The sequence below is a fragment of the Macaca thibetana genome, chromosome 6, assembly GCF_024542745.1.
Source record: "Macaca thibetana thibetana isolate TM-01 chromosome 6, ASM2454274v1, whole genome shotgun sequence".
Classification (NCBI taxonomy): Eukaryota; Metazoa; Chordata; class Mammalia; order Primates; family Cercopithecidae; genus Macaca; species Macaca thibetana.
In genome coordinates this window covers 70,800,687-70,820,768 of record NC_065583.1, presented here as the reverse complement: position 1 = coordinate 70,820,768, position 20,082 = coordinate 70,800,687, and the positions used below count along the sequence as shown (strand labels likewise).

The window sequence follows — 20,082 nt, the reverse complement described above, 5'->3', positions numbered from 1 at the left end:
GAAGTTTTCAAAACAGAATACCTTTTAAGGTGAAAATATTAAATTGAAGAATTATATTGATGAGAAGCATTTCTGAATAGCTGTTAATCTTATTTGCATTCTTTGTATGTGATGAGTCATTTTTCTCTTGCTGCTTTCCAGATTTTCTCTTTGCAGTTAGCTTCCAGCATTTTTCCTATGAAATGTCTGAGAGTGGATCTCTTCTGTATTTACCCTAATTGCAGTTCACTGAACTTCTTAAGTGTGAAGATTAATATTTTTTAGTGTTTGTGAAGTTTTTTGCCATTATCTCCTTGAATATTTTTTATACTCCTTTCTCTTTCTCTTCTCAACACTCCCATTACATGAAAGTTGGTTTGCTTAAAGGAGTCCCATTATTTCTCTAAGGGTTCTACTCATTTTGTCATTTTGTTTTTTCTCTTTTCTTTGGATTGCACTCAACTCTATTATTATATCTTCAAGTACACTGATAATTTAGCTTGCCAGTTCAAATCTATGATTGAGACCCTCTAATAAATTTCAACTCCAGAATTTCCATTTATTTCATGGAATATAGTTCACATATATAGTTATGTGTCACTTAATGATAGAGATATGTTCTGAGAAATGAGTTTTTAGGCAACTTTGCCATTGTGCAAACATCAAAGAGTCTACTTACACAAACCTAGATAGTAGCGCCTACTGCACATCTAGGCTTTATGGTTTGCCATGATAGTCTTATGGGACCACTGTCACATATGCAATCATCTTTGACTGAAATACTATGCAGCACATGACTCTGTGTGTGTGCGTGTGTGTGTGTATACACACACACGCATATATAATTGTGCATGTGTATAAAATTCACTCTTTTCTCTTTATTGACATTCTCTATTTGAGGAGACATTGTGTTCATATCTTCCTTTACCTCTTTAAACATGGTTTCCTTTAGTTCTCTGGACATATTCACAATGGCTACTTCAAAGTCTTTAATAAATCCGATATCTGGTCCCTTTTCCAGGCAGTCTTTGCAGCTTTTTCCCCCTCCTGTATATGAGTCACACTTTCCTGCTTCTTTAGATGTCTTTTAATTTTTTGTTGGAAATTGGTTATTTTAGGGAATATATTGTAGCAATTGTGGGTACAGATTTGCTTCCTCCGTCTTCTGAGCTTGTTTTTGTTATTGTTGGTTTATTTTATGACTTGGCTAGGATATTTTAGCAAATCATATTTTTTTCTACTCTGTGAAGCTTTTGATGCCACTCTTCAGAGGGTACAGCCTTGGGCATTCACACTGTCACCTTGGGATGACAGTGAATTTGGCAAGGCTCTCTTTGTCTTTTTCTGTACTCTCTCTGTTAAACTGTGTGCCTCATTCTGTGTTACATGCCAGCCAATTAGTCTCCAATAATTATCAACTAATTACTCTACTGATTTAAAAAATGCTCTAGAGTATAAATTGCTGAGCAGTCTGATCCAATTAAATTCAGGCAGAGACAGTTTTGAGGGCTGTTCTTAGCTGTCCCTTGTTCCGGTTCTCTCTGGTGAACTAGATGTCCTGAAGTACAGCTTGTTGCTCTTAATTTAGAGAAGAAATTATTTTCAAGAGCAGCATTAGGCTTGAACCTTATGTTTCAAATAAAGTTAATTTCTTTGGGGAGGATTTCAGAGTTTTTTTCTTACAGACTGCCTTTTCCCCTGGGCAGTCTCCAAGCCACTATTCTAGGAGCTGAGCAGGGCAGTAGGTTCCAGTCTTCTTGGCTTGCCTCTTCTCTTGTGAAACTTCTCTCCTATAATGAGTTGCAATGAGGGAAATTAGGGTATCAATATTCTTGTCTTGCTGATGCTAATATAAAGCCTCTTTCTTATGCATGAAGACTGGGTGAAGTAAGAGAGCCCCCAACCTCTCAGCCACAATCACCAGGAAATTAGTCTTTTAAATTTGAGTTGAAGGGGATTAGAAATGCTGGCAGACTGCCCCTACTAATAAGACACAGTAACCCTAGATTGGAAGCTGAGGAGAGAGGGAGTCCCACTATCTTGGCCACCTCTGCACGAAGTTCAGCTTACCTTATGTTGTACTTGCAGGGGAAGATGGAATAGTCATGACTCAAGTGGAATTCTCTGTAATAGTTCATTGTTTAAGAGTTATTTTGATGCCAGCCTTCAAGATTTTTTTCCCACTTTACTACATTCACTTTTGCCCAAATCAACATTTGGTCCAACTTCTCATATAGAACAGTTTGCCTTCAAGTAAATTTATTCCAAATTACTTCAGATAAAATCATACACTTTCTGGACTAGAAGCTTGACTGAGTGCTCTGTGCTATATTATGTTTCTTCCTATTAATATACCACTCCACATTAATACATGCTCAATTGTTGGTGCACTGTCATTTATAAAAGTCTTTCAGATGAGTTCCAAAAATAAACATAAGAGAAAATTAAATGTTAAACTGGCAAAAAATAGATAAGAATAAAATAGGGTAAGAAAGAGATATAGTGAGATGAACACACAAAATCTATGCCACAAATTCACATATACTCACTTGCTAAAGGTATAGTATACATTCATCTTAAAATGATTCTCAAAGCAACCATTTACTGCTTAAAAACAAACCAGTTGCAGGGGAAAAAGTTATTCCTGGTAAAGTTATAAGACAATTTTTCTAAAGCCATCATAAAGAAGATAGAATATAATGTAATGAATAACCTCCTGAAGGTAAAAATAATAAATGGTTTCATGGGGCAGTCTTTTACACTCAATATAAATATATGACATTACAACAAACACTGATAGATTTTGTGAGACACCAATAAAATGTAGCCCTAACAGTCTGACTGCTGCCAAAAGAAGTTTTTTTGTGTGTTTTAAGAAGTGGTTTTATTATGGGCAGTACTACCTTCTGGGTAACATCTAGAAATGCATGGATGTACTTCTGTTTGTCATAATGTCTAAGATTCTGATAAAGGACATTCAGTGCCCAGGGTCCAGGGTTGCTAAATATATTCCTCAATTCTGAGAGAGTACCTCGTAAGTAAGAACTATTGCTCTCAAGATAACAGTATCACAACCTCTCCTGCCTTGAGAAATACTGATATAGAATTTTGAATTTCAAGCTATGTTCCACAGAAATGACTCATAAGCTATCATATGTGTGAGATGTGTGAGTTTGCATATTGTGTGTGTGTATATATATACCTGTGTGTGTCAGTGTTTGGGAAGTAAGAGGGGGTGGTTCTGCCTCCCTAGACTGACCAGAGGAGCTCCATTTTAACCTGTTTTGTATATTAGATCCCCAAATAAGAAAGACATAGTTTAAAACAAGAAGAGAAATATAATTTTATTCATCAGAATCCCAGGGTGGCTTAGAAAAAGGAATCTCAGAAGAGGCAGCTATGGCAGAGAAGCAGAAGCACATCCATGCATTTACAGATGTTGCCTAGCAGGTGGCACTGCCCGATAGTTAGAATCACTTCTTAAAACCCATAAAAATATTATTTCTGCAGCAGCCAAACCATTAGAGAGTTGAATTCCAGGGTAGTATTTTATTGATATCACGTAAAACATTGTCAGGGGTTGGGGGTTAAGTGGAGGCTGCAGAAGATAGAGATGTGGTAGGGTGGAAATGCAAGACAGAATGAGAGAAGAAAGGACATGGCAGAAATAAAAGTTCTTAGACAATGAAATTACATTTTCCCCTACATCTTTAGAAAAACAAACTCACAAAAGCCTTGGTTGTTGTATTAATTATCTAATTTGTGTAACAAGTCACTCCAAAACTCACTGCCATTTATTATCTCTCACAGTTTCTCTGGATTAGGAATTTGTTAGTGGCATGGCTAGGTATAACTGGCTCAGGATTTCCCATGAAGTTGCAGTCAAATGGCAGCTGCAGGTTCAGTCAGTCAGCTAGGGGTTTCAGTCACCTAAAAATTTGACTAGGATTGTAGGATCCACTTCCAGGGTGGTTTGTTCACTACATGGCTGTCAAGTTAACACTGGCTGTTGGAGCAGGCCTCAGTTCCTCTTCATGTGGACGTCCCCTCAGAGCTTCTTGTGTGCTCTCATAGAGGCTGGCTTCCCCCAGAGAGAACAATCCAAGAAACCAAGATGAAAGCTTAAATACCTTTATACCTAGCCTTGCAAAGCCTGTATCATTACTTTACCACAACCACATTTTATTGGTCATACAGACGAGCCATGATTCAATGTGAGTATGGGCTATGAAAGGGTGTGAATGTCAAGAGGCGAAGATTATTGGGAGCATCTTAGAGGCTGGCTACCAGAGCCATAATACTTTTTATTTGCTTACATGTGTTATCTATCTGTATGTTAGTGGAAGTAAACAAATTCAGGAGCAGAAGTAGACACAGAGTTAATTCTTTTTATATACTGTTGAATTCAATATTCTAATATTTTGTTGAGGCTTTTTGAGTATATTTTCATGAGAGATATTTGTCTGTAGTTTTCTTTTCTTATAATGTCTTTGTCTTATTTTGCATTAGGGTAATGCTGGCCTGAAAGAATGAGTTAGGAAGTATTTCCTCTGCTTCTATCTTCTGAAAGAAACTTGCAGATAATCGATATAATTTTTTCCTTAAATGTTTGGTAAAATTCACCAGTGAACATATCTGGGCCTGGTACTTTCCGTTTTGGAAGGCTATTAATTATTGATCCCATTTCTTTAATAGTTATAGGTCTATTCAGATTATCTATTTTCTCCTTTGTGTTTTCTCTGGCTAAAAAACATTTCTCCTGAAGCTTTCTTTGCACCTATCAGTTCTAGCTAAAGCTTAGTAGGGAATGTTGGTAAAGTTCACTTTCACTTCCTTGTCCCTTCTCGATTTCTTTTACCTCCCTGGATGATAGACATAAGAATGGTGATAGAACAGTCACCTTGCTATCAGGAGATGACTAGGAAGATGAAACCCACATACAACAATGATGGGACACAAAGACGGAAGCCTGGAACATTTATGGCATTAGAGATGAACCACAAAAACTCTGAGATTCCTACTTTTTGTCTTCTTGTTATTTGAAAAACAAATCCCTATTTAGTTAAGTTGTTGGAGTTGAGTTTCTGTTATATAACATCAAATACAATCCTAGGATATCTCACACCTTCCTGAAAACCTAGTTCAAACCCATTTCTTCAGTAAGGCTTCTGGGATGTAATAATAACAACTCTTGCATGGTACTTTATTGTTTGCAAAGTACTTTCACATACTTTATATCTTTTGATATTCGTATCAGTCCTGTGGCCAGAATACCCTTCTCTTCACATTCTCACCTCTCTGGAGTCGATGCCATCCATTCCTATGCTGCAAACTGCACTGTAGAACAATGACTCCCAAGTACCTGCCTCCAATCTTGACCTCTCTTGAGCTCTAGATTTGTTTTACAACTGAATTCTGGGCACACAGCTTAAAGACAAGTACTTGAAAAATCTAAACTGTCTATAACTTAACCGGTTATTTTCTCACTTCAGGTCCCTAAACACTGCTCTTAATCCAGTATTACTTTAATAAATCTCAGTTAATATAATCACTCAAACTGACAAGCTAGGAATTTCAGAGTTATTCTCAATTCCATGCTCTCTATAACTTCCCAAAACAATCAGTAATCAAATCCTAGGTCATGGCCACTTCCATGAGATTAGGTTCTCATCATTTTTCTGGTGGACTACTGTTAAAATCATTTAACTGGCCTTCTGCAGAAAGGCATCCTAAAAGATAAATCAATTATTTTTATTTATTCATTCACCAAATAGTTAAATAACTGGTCTTCTGCAGAAAAGAACTCTAAAAGAGGAATCAATTATCTTTTATTTATTCATTCACCAGATAGATATAGAGCACCTGCTACATAATACATATTATAATGTTAAAAATATGGTTTCAACAAAAAACTTGACATGTTGTGGTAAGAAGCTAGTAAACCTAAAGTCAATATGGATTTAGCAAGTGATTATATTACTGTTGAAAATGCAATGAAAGTAACAGGAATAAAATAATTTACTAAGGTGGTGTATTTTTAAAAGAGATTTATTTTCTTCGGTATTGTAATGAATCAGTAGGAAACATTTTAAAGAAATGAATTTTCATTTGGTTTTATGGAAATATAAGCAAAAATAAGTGTGATATACAGTTTAGAACACTAATTTTTAAAATACATTCTGTAAAATACAGCTTCTTGGGATTAAATTACCTCGAAAAGCTTTCTGTTGTTAAATAAGTTTGAGAAACCACTGGATTAGACAAAAGTAAGTAGGTTTGCATATACTAAGATTTATCAGTGTTAATATGCTCATATATACTCTAAATCTCTCTGAGTAGCAGTGTGACATGTAGTTTTTTCAAATTTATTGACTAGAGAAATCTTTAGAACATCATCTCCTAAAATTACATACAGGACACATTTTGGAAAATGTTAAGCATTTGTGAGCAGACACTTTACCAGGAGATCTGGATGGACAATGAACTTCACGACAGGAACGCTTATCAAATTTATCATAACAATGAATGATTCTGATAATCAGATGTTCAGCAACAATATAGCACTACTCATTAAGATGATAAGGGTTCATGCAGAATAGGTCTTAGTGAAATAAAAATCTGCTACCTTGAATCAAGTATGTATGTGGATTGCCCAAACCAAGAATGTTTATCCTTTAAAGAGAAATGCTTCAGCTCATGAAATGGCTATAGCAGTCTGCATGGGTGCTTGGCAGTTCATCTGCAACCTGGCACAGACCCAGATTTCTTTTTTTAGTTTTACTATTAATTATTCATATATTTTTTAAAGCTTCAATTAAAATAAGGTTGAAATGCATACTTTAAAAGACAATTTCTGAAAAACAGATAATACTAAAATTATATCAAGACTTTGGAAAGGTAACATGCATTAGAGAATACAAGATTTAGACTCTAACCTGAAGAAGCAAATTATTTGACCAACCAAATGATAGAATTTGTTCAGACATACTGTTAAGATGGTAAGGTATATAAGACTCTTACATCTTATCCCCTCCTAGAAATTTTTCCCAATAGACAACTTGGATATTTTTCTCAAGATTAATGGCTTTTAAAAACTGTTCTATTACACATCTTCAGTGTATCCCCCCTCTCTTTCACACACACACACACACACACACACACAGCGCCAAATTTTTGAACCTTCTCTTTTGAAGTCCAAAACAGTCTTCATATTAAATAAATAGAAATCGAAAAGGTGCAATTTCACCAACCACAGAAGATGTGTGAAGACTGGTCTTCTGAATTCAGGGTTGCCCCAGGATAAGTGAGTCCAGGGGAGATTAAATGAATTTCCCTATTCATAGAAATAAGAAAGTTCCCACCTCCTTTATTCTCCCCAGTAAAAAGCTTCCCCTATCAAATGACCTGGTGGCTGTTCCAGGATGGACTGCTTAGACTCTTAGGAGGGGCCCAAATGGCAGGCCCGGTCTGGGGTTGCGAGTACTTTTCTATTTCTCAGTGTTACTGTGCTCATATATACTCTAAATCTCTCTAAGTAGCAGTGTGACATATAGTTTTTTTAAATGTATTGACCAGAGAAATCTTTAGAACATCATCTCCTAGAATTACATACAGGACACATTTTGGAAAATGTTAAGCATTTGTGAGCAGACATTTTACCTACCAAAATAGTAGCAAGTTTCTTCTAACAAAGCTATGGGACCCTGAGAAAAGAAGCTCAATATTCCCCTGTGAGGATCTTTGTGGGTCTTCCAGTTGCCCTGGGATGGTAAATATGACAATAACCTGAGCTCCCAAGTGATCTGAAGCAGGACTTCTTAATCACTCACCGCTGCGCTCTGGGCCGCTGGAAACCACAAGGCTGGTTGCTAAGGACGCTGTGGGAGTCGCTCTGAGAGAGAGACGTCGCTCTTTTACGGTCTCGTGACCAGAGCTTAGCCAATCAGGACTTAAAAATAAATTTCCACCTGCCCTGGCCCCGTCTCCACCACATTTGTATTCAATTTCGAAAGAATAAATGCAATGCTGTGTGAAAGACCTTTATTCGTTTTTAAAGAACATAGTAATGATTTGTTTCTAATATTGTACATACTTGCATATCCTGCCAGAAGCCGCGGCAAGAAGTGGCTTGACAGTGCTTTAATGTCTCCTCAGTGTCTTAATGCCGCTCCCCCAAAACAAACCAGCACGCCTATCATACCAAAAGTAGCTATGTCTTTAAATCAAATTGCTGTTCGTAAGTTCTTTCTACGTAGAAAATTTGGAGCAACCAGTGTCCTCAGCACCCGTCAGTGAGTAAACAAAGCACCTAGAATGTTCTGCTATGTACTAACCACCAGAGGGCGAATTTAAACAAAGAACGCCTATTTTTAAAGGTAGTATGCAATAGAATTATCTAATATAAGTCCTTTAAAAATCCTTGTAGAATTCCTACGTCTACTAACGAGCAAATGTATATATTTTACAAATGTTCACCAGTGTAAAATACTATATGGAAGAATGGGGAAGAGCATTTATGATTAAATTCATATGTAGGCCGGGCGCAGTGGCTCATGCCTGTAATCCCAGCACTTTGGGAGGCCAAAGTGGGAGGATTATGAGGTCAGGAGTTTGAGACCATACTGGCTAACATGGTGAAACCCCGTCTCTACCAAAAATACAAAAGTTAGCCGGGCGTGGTGGCATGCGCCTATAATCCCAGCTACTCAGGAGGCTGAGTCAGGAGAATTGCTTGAACACAGGAGGTAGAGGCTGCAGTGAGCCGAGATCATGCCACTGGACCCCAGTCTGGGAAACAGAGCTCTGTTTAAAAAAAAAAAAAAAAAAAAAAAAAAAAAACTTCAAATGTAATGTACAGGGATTGTCCTACGAAATGAACTACCTTAAAAAATTAAAACTTTGAAAGAAAATTTAACTTGAAATACCTCAATTCAGAATTAAGTTTTTTTGTTTTTTGAGTGTATTTTTATATTTAAAACAGAAATTACAATATTTGATCTCAAGCTTCTCTGACATATCACTCCTAGAAAAGTAGTAAGTTAAAGGTAATAATGAAAAAATGAAATTGATAAAGGCCATAAACTACATATGTTACAGAACAAATCCTAGATGTCAACAGTGCTTACCATAATCCAGATAAAATAAAAATGAAAAGACTGTGGTATTTAATAATACTCTGCTAGCTTGCTTGTTTTAATTTCAAGAGATCTAGAAAAGTGTTAAAAGCATAAAAAATACAAACTGTTAACCAGGTTATTCATAATAAAATGAAGACTGAATAAAAAGAATAAAAGGAAGGTCAAATAAAAAATTCTTCTGCATAATATAAAAATCAATTGAAACTATACTGCATTTACAGAAAAAAGTCAACCCATTGATTCTACACTGAAGACAACAGAACATGTTTATATAAGGAAGAATTCACAAATACATACATATATTACATATATCTACTTATTCTATATATATCTACTGATTTTCTATATGTATCTACTGATTTTATTTATATATATATCAGTAGAATGAAAGATTACAGAAAAAGCATAAAATTTATATATGATAAATTTGCCATTTTAACTCAGTGGGGAAAAATTGTAAAGAGGTTGAGCACAATTAAGCTAATAGGAGACCCACAATGATTACAGAAAATGAGAAGAATATTTAGAAAATTCACATATGAAAACTAAATATAATAAAGTCATACCTCCCCTTTCTCCCTTTAATTAGTCATCTACATTGAAGTTTTGACATGACAAATCTAATACGTTTTTAAAAAATTATTTTATATATATAGACCTGAAATGGCCATTAATTAGCAATTAGGAAAATAAGCATGTCAAAACCATCCTAACCACTTAGTATGACATAATTATGCTTTCAAAAACTACATTATTGCCTACCTGCCCAGGTTTGTTCTGCTTTTTTTTTTTTTTTTAACCAGTCTTCTTTATTTTATTTCATTTTTTTTTTTTAGATGAAGTCTCGCTCTTGTCCCCCAGGCTGGAGTGCAATGGAGCGATCTCGGCTCACGGCAACCTCCACCTCCTAGGTTCAAGCGATTCTCCTGCCTCAGCCTCCCGAGTAGCTGGGATTACAGGTGCCTGCCGCCGCGCCCAGCTAATTTTTGTATTTTTAGTAGAGACAGGGTTTCACCATGTTGGCCTGGCTGCTCTCAAACTCCCGACCTCAGGTGATTGACCCACCTGGGCCTCCCAAAGTGCTGGGATTAAAGGCTGTGCCCGGCCCAATCTTCTTTATTTTTAAAACTTTTACCACTGCCATGTAATCAATTAAAAAATATTTTTAAATTCCACAGTTCTCTCATAGCAATCTTTTAAGTTTCCTAAACACATCATGAGCTCTCCTTTCTTAATAACTTCATGCATGCTCTTCCTCTGTCTGAAAATACACTTGCCCACTCACTCCTCAACTGCTGCCACAAACTCACACAAACACACACCACCCTCTGCTCCCTAATACCAGACACCAGGTAAATGCTTACTCTCATATCAAGACTTGGGTGTTAGATATTTGTCAACATTTTGGATCTGGAGAATCCAATCACCCTTCCATGCTACCTGGGGAATTCTTCATGTAATACGAATGGGAAGTGGTGTTTCATCGTCCACTACAAAAGTCAAAAACGGCAGATCACATTTTCTCAGAACTCTGTGTTGGAATATGACAGAAGCTTGGCCAAGTATGTGTTCTAGTTTAAGATTTTGAATTTTTAGCAAATAATATCAAGATGAAAGTAGCAATAACGGTGCCCTGGGCAAAGACAGCAGCACCCTTACAGATTTTCCTGCCAAAAGACAGTTGTGGTACCTCCTACTTCTTGGTCCTCTAGAACAGCATTTTTTTTTCTGTCCATTTCAATCCTCATCTTACAGCCTTCCATCAATTCTATAAACCCTGATTATCCTGTCAATAAATCTCCTGTTTAACAAATTGAGTTTCTGTTATCTTCAACCAAAGTGACGCATTCACCTTGGAAGACACTGCATTTTAGAAGCCTTCCAACACAATGACCATTCTCTCTTTCAGGATAACTTAGAAGTCATCCTTCAATGTTTCCCTAGCATTCTGAGTACTCTTACATAGCACTTATCAAAATTTTACCTAGAGAAATCTACTTAGTGAGTACTCATTAAAAAGTCAGGAAAGAGATGAAACTACTAGTAAGTTAAGCAATTTAAAATATGCATTATATTTTCTTCAATCATATTTCTCAAACCTTAAGCTTCAGTCCTTCAGTTGCTTAGAATCAAGGCTCTTAGCATCTTCACTGCCATGATTCAAATTAGTCCATAATACTGCAATTACCTTCCTAGATTAGAATTGATTTTCCAGGGAAAACAATCTGACATCAAAAGTGAATCATAGGAAAAAAATATTTTTTTTTTCCTACAGCCATGAAAAAATATTTATCAGTTTGAACTGTTGCATTAGAATTAATATTGATTTTGTAATTTAACAACTTTCTAGATGACAATTTCTTACTATTTTTGATATTATGTGATATCATTTAGATTTGCCATGTAGTGTATAACTTAATTGTAAATAATTTCTATTCGATACCATATTAGTTTGTTTTCATGCTGCTAATACATACCCAAAATGGAGAACAAAATGAGGTTTAATTGGACTTATAGTTCCACATGGCTGGGGAGGCCTCAGAATCATGGTGGGAGGTGAAAAGCACTTCTTACATGGTGGGAGCAAGAGAAAAATGAGGAGGAAGCAAAAGCGGAAACCCCTGATAAAGATCTTGTGAGACTTACCATCATGAGAATAGCACCAGAAAGACCGGCCTCCATGATTCAATTACCTCCCCCGGGTCCCTCCCACAACACATGGGAATTCTGGGAGATAAAATTTAAGTTGAGATTTGGGTGGAGACACAGCCAAACCAGATCATTCTGCCCCTGGCCCCTCCAAATCTCATTTCCTCACATTTAAAAACCAATCATGCCTTCCCAACAGTACCTCAAAATCTTAACTCATTTCAGCATTAACTGAAAAGTCCACAATCCAAAGTCTCATCTGAGACAAGACAAGTCCCTTATGCCTATAAGCCTGTAAAATCAAAAGCAAGCTAGTTACTTCCTAGATACAAAGGGGGTTCAGGTATTGGGTAAATACAGCTGTTCCAAATGGGAGAAATTGGCCAAAACAAAGGGGTTACAGGGCCATGCAAGTCTGAAATCCAGTGGGGCAGTCAAATTTTAAAGCTACAGAATGATCTCCTTTGATTCCAGGTCTCACCTCCGGGTCATGGTCTTCGGCAGCTCCACCCCTGTGACTGTGCAGGTTACAGCCTCCCTCCTGGCTGCTTTCATGGGCTGGCATTGAATGTCTGCAGCTATTCCAGGTGCACAGTGCAAGCTGTTGGTGGACCTACCATTCTACGGTCGGGAGGATGGTGGCCCTATTCTCAGCTCCAATAGTCAGTACCCCAGTAGGGCTCTTGCCCTACCTTTCCCTTCCACATTGCCCTAGCAGGGGTTCTCCATGAGGGACTCACCCCTGCAGCAAACTTTAGCCTGGGCACCCGGGTGTTTCCATACATCTTCTGAAATCTAGGCAGAGGTTGCCAAACCTCAATTCTTGACTTCTGCACACCTGCAAGCTCAACACCACATGGAAGTGCTAAGACTTTGGGCTTCTACCCTCTGAAGCCACAGCCCAAGCTCTACATTGGCCCCTTTCAGCCATGGCTGGAACAGTGGGACAAGGACACCAAGTCCCTAGGCTGTACACAGCATAGGGACCCTGGAGCCAGTCCACAAAACCAGTTTTTCCTCCTAGGCCTGTAGGCCTGTGATGGGAGGAGATCCGTGAAAGTCTCCAACATGGCCTGCAGACATTTTCCCTATGGTCTTGGGGATTAACATTAAGCTCCTTGCTTCTTGTGCAAATTTCTGTGGCCAGCTTGAATTTCTCCTAAAAAAAAAAAAAAAAAAATGGGTTTTTCTTTTCTACTGCATCATCAGGCTGCAAATTTTGTGAACTTTTATGCTCTGTTTCCCTTTTAAAATTGAATGCTTTTGACAACACCCAAGTCACCTTTTGAATGCCTTGCTGCCTAGAAATTTCTTCCACTAGATACCCTAAATCATCTCTCTCAAGTTCAAAGTTCCACACATCTCTAGGGCAAAGGCAAAATGCCACTAGTCTCTCCTGAAACATAACAAGAGTCATCTTTGCCCCAGTTCCCAACAAGTTCCTCATCTTCATCTGAGACCACCTCAGCGTGGACCTTATTGTTCATATCACTATCAACATTTTGTCAAAGCCATTGACAAGTCTCTAAGAAGTTCCAAACTTTCCCATGTTTTCCTGTCTTCTTCTGGGCCCTCCAAACTATTCCATCTTCTGCCTATTACCCAGTTCCAAAGTCGCTTCCACATTTTTGGGTATCTTTTCAGCAACATCCTACTCTGTTTGTACAAATTTACTGTATTAGCTCATTTTCATGCTGCTGATAAAGACATACCCAAAACTAGGAACAAAAGTGGTTTAATTGCACTTACAGTTCCACATGGCTGGGGAGGCCTCAGAATCATGGCAGGAGGTAAAAGGCACTTCTTACATGACAGTGCCAAGAGAAAAATGAGGCAGAAGAAAAAGCAGAAACCCCTGATAAACCCATCAGATTTTGTGAGACTTATTCACTATCAAGAGAATAGCATGGGAACCACCAGCCCCCATGATACAATTACCTCCCCCTGGGTCCCTCCCACAACATGTGTGAATTCTGGGAGATATAATTCAAGTTGAGATTTGGATGGGGACACAACTAAACCATATCAGATACCCCTCTTCATTTTGCCAAATATTTAGAGTTTTCATTAGTATTTTTAAGTGCTATTGGGAATAAATGGAACAGTATCTGAAATTTTTATCTGTCAAAAAGAGAAAGGAAAGATAATCAAAGGTAAAATAATAATAGAGAAAACAGACAACATACAGAATGAGAGAAAATATTTGCAAACTGTGTACCTGACAAAAGTCTAATATCAGTATCTATAAGGAACTTAAACAAATATATATGAAAACAACAAACAATTTCATTGAATAATAGGCAAAGGACATGAACAGAAACTTTTCAAAGGAAGACATACATGTATATGAAAAAACCTCAACATCACTGATCATCAGAGAAATGCAAATCAAAACCACAATGAGATACCATCTCATGCCAGTCAGAATGGCTATTATTAACAAGTAAAAAATAATAATAATAACAACAGATGCTGGTGAGGTTTGCAGTGAAAAGGGAACAAACTCTTATACACTGTTGGGTGGAAGCATAAATTAGTTCAGCCATTGTTGACAGCAGTGTGGTGGTTCCTCAAAGAGCTAAAATCAGAACTACCATTTGACCCAGAAATCCCATTACTAGGTATATAACCAAAGGAATATAAATCATTCTACAATAAAGACACATGCACATGTATGTTCACTGCACCACTATTCACAATAGCAAAGGCATGGAATCAACCTAAATGCCCATCAATGACCATAAATATGGTACATGTACACCATGGAGTACTATGCAGCCATAAAAAGGAACAAGATCATGTCCTTTGCAGGAACATGGATGGAGCTGGAGGCCATTATCCTTAGCAAACTAACGCAGGAACAGAAAACTAAATACCACGTGTTCTTTCTTAAAAGTGGAAGCTAAATGATGAGAACACAGAGACACAAAGAGGGGAACAACAGACATTAAGGCCTACTTGAGGGTGAAGGGTGGGAGGAGAGGATCAGAAAAAAAAAAAAAAACTTATTGGGTACTAGGCTTAGTACCTGGGTGATGAAATAACCTGTACAACAAACCCCTATGACATAAATTTAGCTACATAATAAACCTGCACATGTACCCTTGAACCTAAAATAAACTTTTTTAAAAAGTCAAATGATATTACAATGGTCATTCAACTTATAAAAATCTACTAGAGGTTAAAGAAGATAAAGCAAGATTTTAAGAAATTTATATTGCATTTACTCAAATTATTTATTGTACCAATGGGTTAATTTTCACAGCATTTTAAAACTTACTAAAAGATAAAATTTCTCTTACACAGTTATTTGACATGTTTGTGATGATAGTATTTAATCCTATAGTGGACATTTTAGAAATAAAATTCAATTAAAGTTCTGCAAAAGCATCATGTTGGTCACCTATCGCCAAAATAATCTTAGTGGTTTAAAACACAAGTATTTACTTTTCTCATTCACTCCTCTGCATGCAGGTTGGCTGGATTTTGCTGATGTTGGCTGGGTTCACCTGGGATTGTCCCCAGACTTCCAGCTGGGTTCAGGTCTGCTCCAAATATCTCCTTCAGGAGCCCAGAGTGAAGGGGCAGTGGTTATTCAGGAGGTGCTTCTCATGGTTATGGCAGAAGCGCAAGAGGGCAAGCCAACTGAGCAAAGCCTCTGTTCGGGTCACACCTGCTAACACTTTTTGCCCAAGGATATCACTCTACCAACTCCCCAAACAAAGGGCAGGAAAGTCCACTCTGCCCATCATGAGGCCATGACAAGGGTATGGACATACAGTATAATACTATGATAGAGGGACGAAAAATTGAGTCCAATAATTTGGGCATCACCATCTTCTGAACATAAATGGCATAGCCTATCAAGTAGAAAAAGAATAAACTCAGCAATTTAGAAAATTTATACTCAATTCACAATTTAAAATATTCTCAGTTGCTTCCATTTACTGTGTGTGTCCCATTAAGTGTTTAGATGTTAAAGTGCTTTGCCTAACTTCCCTAGCAATGTAATCAGGATCAAATGCACCATAGTGGATTGTTATATCATATCATTTTACAAAAATAAAACAAAACAAAACAAAAACACCTCTATTGTTGGAAAGATATTTTTTAAATTGCTTATTTCAAGTTATTTTACACGTAAAATATTTAAAATATTACTAAATTTCACCTTTTAAAATACTTACCAGGCAAGGCGCAGTGGTTCACTCCTGTAATCCTAGCACCTTGGGAGGGTGAGGTGAGCAGATTGCTTGAGCCCAGGAGTTCAAGACCAGCTTTGGCACCACAGTGATGCTCTGTCTCTAAAAAAGATATAAATAAAATAGTGTATAGTTGCATCACAGTACCCAATACAGTGGTTTACACATAGTATATGCTTAATATATGTTGCTGAGTGAATTATTGAATAAAAAATATAGGTAATTTTTATTTTATCCTGTGAGCTGAATTTATTTAGCATCAGAATTTTCGATCACAATGTTAATATAAATGAATGACTTGCTTGCTCTGTACAGGCACTTTTGTTTCGTAGGACCATAGCATTCTGTGCCAACTCTTGAAAACTGTTGAAACAATCTGCTAGTTTTCATTTGTATTTCAACTCAACAATAATAATGACTGGACTTTTGAAAATATGTATTAAGCTCTTTGGGAGGTTATATGTATTTCTATCATATTATTTTCAAGGAAAATTAATCCTTTATATCTATTTACTAAGGAAAAAAGTAAAAAAATTTATTCTGTCAATATTTGGGCTAAAAATGTCATTATTAGTTTTGGCACCTAATAATATCCTCTACCCATTAATTGTTATATAGTGATTTAATATTTTAGTCATTTTAACGATATAAATGCTATTGTTTGACAATCCTTCAAAAGATAGAGTCAAATCCTCTTCCCCTTTTAGTGTGGGGTTGGACTTAGTGACCCTCTTCCAAAAAATAGAACATGGCAGAAGTGATGAGGTGTAATTAGCTCATAAACGACATTGTGCTTCCTCCTTGCTGTCTGTCTCCGAGTTGTTACATCATAAGGACTCTCAAGATGTTCTATGAACTTCATGTGGCGAGGAATTGAAACCTCATTAACAGCAATCAGCAAGAAATAAAGACATTCTTTCTACAGCTGTCTGAGTAAGAGACCTTAGAAGGGGATCCTCCAGCCCTAATCAAACCCAGTCAAGTCTAAAATGACTGCATCCCAAGTAGAAGTCTTAACTAGAACCTCATGGAAAACCTAAGACAGAACTATCCAGTGAAGCCACTCTGAAATTTTTAAATTACAGAAACTATGAGATATTAAATGTTGTTTTAAGCTGCTCAATTTGTTATGGGGGCAATTTATTGTGCCACAATAGAAACTAACACAAACATTCTGTTGTTTTCATAAAATGCATTGGCCACTTTATAAATGCATGTTTTAATTCCTGTGTTATGAGTTTCTCAAACTAGTTTGAAGCAATAAACTCTGGACGATTTCAGCATAATTATTTCAGAAATATTTTGGAGAAATACAGGATGATAGAGCTTCATAGTGCTCTAGAGACTACTGATTAAATGATATGAACAGATTTAGTAATATAGAAAGATCTTTATTGCTGTCTGCCCATAACTAAACTTGCTCTATTATTTTTTTTTCTAAAATAATTTTTCTTCTTAGGAAAAAAAGCTAAGTTTTTTAGAGCAATTAAATAAAAAGTGAAACTATGCAAGTCCATGCTCAGTATAATACCATCATTTTAGCATATTCTTCTATTGTGTATCTGTTAATATTTTTAAAAGGAAAATCATATTGTACATGTTTTAAATTGAACATATTTTCATGTCATTTAATATTCATCTCTAATGTAATCTATAAACGTCTTCACTCTAAACTCTTCTCATCTCCATTACACTATCACTCTAGATGAAATTATTACTATCTTTTGCCTCAGCTGCTTGCCTTTAGTAGGTGGAAACCTTTACTCTTCCCCATACAGAAGCCAGGTGCATTCCTATAAAATATCAACATAGTCACATTACTCCTCTACTCTCAAAAAACCTAAATTTTGTTCACCACTGGCAAGGCTTTGCAAGATCTGGCACCTAGCCCCCTTTCAGCTCTCATTTCCTATCACTTTCACCCTTTCTCACTGGCTACCTAGTTTGCTATCAGGGCCTTTCTCCTGCTCAGCTCTGCCTGGCTCCCACATATTCACAGATGGGTCACTCTCTCACTTCATTCAGTTCTCTGCTCAAAGGTCACTTCTTCAAAGAGGACTTCCTTATTCTAAAAAAGGTTTCTTTATTGCTCACTTAAGCTTTTTTAATATAATTATGTCATTATTTGACATGGCACTATATTTGACAGGATGTATTTATCTGTTATTTGTCTCCCTAAACTAGAATGTCAGTTCTAACAATGCAAGCACTTTTTCTGGCTTATTTATCACTCTAGCCTCATTGCTTAAAATAGTATCTGACACGAGATAGGTGCTTAATAAATATATTTTGGTTAAACAACTCTATGGATATATACTTTTAATAATAAATTATTAATCAAAAATAATTATTTGATAGTTGCATTCCTGCTTATTTTTTCCTATTATGAGCAATCATGCCATAAACATATGTATGTTATCCATGCCAGAAACATGTAAAAAAAACCCTATATTTGTTTTCTAAGATTTTGGAGTCAAAAAATATGGTTATTTTTACAGTTTTTGATACATAGTGCCAAACTGCTGTCCATCAGAAAGTTATGTTTTATATCACTTCAGAAATTAATGAAAGATACTTTCTTCTAACCTGGAAAGATTTTTCCCTTTTAAACATCTTAATATGTGAAAGACAATTGTTGTTAAGATTTACCTTTTTTTCGATTAGTAAAGGACATTTTTATATGATATTATCTATTTACATTTCCTTTTTTTTTTTTGCATGAATTGCCTCTACATGTCCTTTGCTCATATTTCTGATTTGCCTTTATTCATTGGTATGAACTCTTTGTACATTAAAGATACTAATCCATTGTTTAAACCATGTTAAAATGTCATTTTTCTTAGTTTGTGATTTGCCTTTCAATTGTAATTACTATATATTTTAAAATTTACTACATAGAAATTTAAATTTTATACAGTCATATTGATTATAGTCTTTTACTGATTTCTTACATGGCTTTTGACTTTGCTGTACTCTTAGAAAACTTTCCAACTCACTGTTTAAAAGGCATCCACCTCGCCGGGCGCAGCGGCTCACACCTGTAATCCCAGCACTTTGGGAGGCCAAGGCGGGCAGACCATGAGGTCAGGAGATCGAGACCATCCTGGCTAACACGGTGAAACCCCGTCTCTACTAAAAAAAAAAAAAAAAAAAAAAAAAAAAAAAAAAAAATTAGCCGGGCGTGGTGGCGGGCACCTGTAGTCCCAGCTACTCGGGAGGCTGAGGCAGGAGAATGGCATGAACCCAGGAGGTGTAACTTGCAGTGAACCGAGATCACACCACTGCACTCCAGCCTGGGCCACAGAGCAAGACTCTGTCTCAAAAAAAAAGGCATTCGCCTATATTATTTTCTTCCAGTATTTAATTTTTAAAAATTTAAGAAAAATACAGTATATTGCAGCTTTACTTTCAGGGTAAGCTGTGAGGTAGGGCTCTTATTGCCTTGCTTTCCCCCTCAACTGGCTACCCAGCTGCTCTCCGTTCAATAATTCATCCTTTCTCCACTCATATGGATGTGAAATTCTGAGATGCCACTGTTTTTATATTAAAAGTACAGACATAATTAGACATCTTACCTTTCTCCTTAAAAAAAATAGCTTAGGACCTGAAACAATACCATCCTTGAGCCAATCATTCCAAAGGAATAGATAAATATTTTTTATGTTTGATATTAACTATCCAGTAATTTGGTATTAGTACACCAGTAATACTCAACACCTTTGAGTATTGTCAAGAGACTCAACACCTTTGTCCATGCTGCATCGCAAATTTAAGAATGTCAATTCGTTATTTAAAAATGTTAATTGTACAAACAATCCAATTACACTCTTCTTCGTTATTTAAAAATGTACAATTAACATTTTTAAATAACGAAGAAGAGTGTAATTGGAATGTTTGCAACAGAAAGGATAAATGTTTCAGGTGATGGACATCCCATTTACCCAAATGTTATTATTACACATTGCATGCTGTATCAAAATATCTCATGTAACCCATAAATATATACAACTATTACATACCCACAAAAAATAAAAGTAGTGATAAAACTGTAAACAAAAATGTCACTTCGCTCAAAACAAAGCTGATTATCACTTTCAATCAAGGTTCGCATCTGG

General features: G+C 36.5%; 1 protein-coding gene across 7 annotated transcripts in view; it reads right to left on the bottom strand.

Moving 5' to 3' along the window:
- Nucleotides 1-20,082, bottom strand: part of TMEM232 (transmembrane protein 232) — a 318,910-nt gene that overhangs the window by 297,960 nt on the left and 868 nt on the right. For 2 of the 7 annotated variants that reach the window (XM_050793063.1, XM_050793065.1), the window contains exons 1-2: nucleotides 19,987-20,074; nucleotides 15,953-16,069 (exon numbers count right to left, since the gene is read on the bottom strand). The gene's annotated coding sequence lies outside the window, so the exon portion shown is untranslated. The other 5 variants (XM_050793060.1, XM_050793062.1, XM_050793059.1 and 2 more) reach the window with 4 other exon arrangements.